Genomic DNA, 1,865 nt, shown 5'->3' with positions numbered 1-1,865 from the left:
CCATTGTCTCCCTTCACCCATGTTTCTGTTTTTCATCCCCCTGGGGGGTGAAGAGTTGCTCGTTGCAATTGGTTTCCCCTTCCCTGCCTCCTCCCCGACCTTCTCCCCACCATCCTGGTACCGCTACTCCTAATTCTGCTCCTGAGGGGTTTATCTGACCTGGAGTCCATGTGTCATGAGCTCTTATCTGTACCATGTATATGCTCTGGTCTAGCCAGAACTAAAAGGCAGGACTGGGGTCATGATAGTGGGGGGGTGACGTGAGGAAGCCTCAAAAAAACCAGAAGAGTGTTGTTGTTTCTTCTATGAGCATCGTTGGGTTTAGGATTTCTTCCACTTTTGCATTTTTCAGGTTTCCCCATTGAGCATGTTGAGGGCTGCTGCTGCCTGCGTGTCATTTTGGAATAACTGGGTGCCATGTTCCCGGGAGACAGAGGGGCCCTGAGCTCTTTCTCTGTATGACAGGTAAGAATGGATTCGGGAACCACCTGGGGCCTACTGTGGTGGTGGGTGGACTTCTGTGTAGGCAAAGTGCTGTAGTGACTCGGTGGCTGGAGGCGGTGTGGGGCCTCAGAGGGTGTGCTGAGGCCAGCGACTATGGGTATGCCACTAGGCCTGGTTGGGCGGGCCTGCAGCACAGGCATGGGTCTGGTCTGGACTGTATGGCCACAATTTGCAGTCTTTTAAAGACTCTTTGTGGAGCCCCAAACTGGTGGAGCCAGTTCAGGCTTTGCCTGTGGTTTTCAGCCCCTAGTTTTTCCAGTTTTGTTATGTTAAAATCCTAGACTATGCTGGGGGATCAGAGTTTTACCTGTCTTGTTATGCTAATATCATGCTAATAGATCAGGACCAGGTTTCCAGGGTCTTACATTCAAAGTTGCAAAGCAAAGGACACAGCCAGGAATTTTAAATGTTTAATTTTTTTTTATTATTATTATGGGCTTTTAGCATGTCCTGGTATCAGGGCTGTACTGTGCTGCCCCCCAGGGAAGAGGAACAAGATTACCCGAGTGGTTTGGGGGCTGGCTGGATCTGAATTCTCCCCCAGCTGCACTCCTGTGTCACTCCTGGCTCTCCTGCACAGCTATATGACCAGAATATATCCCAGGGGTCCTCGAGTACTGCAAAGTAGTCTAATTATCTATCATTACCCACACTTGCAGGCATGGAGTTGGGGAGAGGGGGCAGGGGGTTGCTGATGTAGTCACTTCCTTCCTGGCTGGGGAGGGAGAATGAAAGTGCAGGGGGATAGCAGAGAAGGGAACGCCAGTGTGAGGTTTTGTGGCTGGTTCTCAGAGGCTCTCTACAAGCCTGGGATTACAACCACCTTTAGACAGCAGCCTGGGGAAATTATTCATATCTTAGGTGTTGGAAGGGGTGGCAGACACCACCCTGCTGGATCTGGTGAGGGATTAGTGGAGCCTGTGGGCAGACGGGTGAACCCAGAGTGTTCCAGTGAGTTCTCGAAGACTTCTGTGGGCAAAAATCACAGGGGAGGTCTGAATCAGACCCTCGTACCCTGAATTTATGTTTACCACCCAGCCTCCCAATATTGGACTCCTTACCTCTTAATTTTCTGATTTAACAACAGGAGCACCAGGCAGGTGATTCTACCTGGACTCCATCTTGATTCCCACCTTGTGTGGTGTTTTATCAGCAGAAATCTATTATTTAAAATATATATGAGGGGGTACCCCAAAAATACCATAATCCCCCCAAAGCTATGTATTTTATTTTTGTGTGTGTGTGCAAAACAACCTTATCACCTTCAAAGTACTCTCCGTTACATTTAATACATTTGTCAAATCTGCAATTCCATTCTTGGAAACATTTTTCAAACTCATCTGGATGGCTGACAGCACGTC

General features: G+C 48.7%; 1 protein-coding gene across 1 annotated transcript in view; it reads right to left on the bottom strand.

Annotated features, from left to right (window-relative positions):
• Nucleotides 1–1,865, bottom strand: part of WFDC8 (WAP four-disulfide core domain 8) — a 68,055-nt gene that overhangs the window by 28,285 nt on the left and 37,905 nt on the right. The window lies entirely within an intron of this gene.

This window comes from Echinops telfairi, unplaced genomic scaffold (genome assembly GCF_000313985.2).
Source record: "Echinops telfairi isolate 266 unplaced genomic scaffold, ASM31398v2 ScPeMD7_5592;HRSCAF=6446, whole genome shotgun sequence".
Classification (NCBI taxonomy): domain Eukaryota; kingdom Metazoa; phylum Chordata; class Mammalia; order Afrosoricida; family Tenrecidae; genus Echinops; species Echinops telfairi.
The sequence above is the reverse complement of the archived record's forward strand: the minus strand, read 5'-3'. Positions and strand labels throughout refer to the sequence as shown.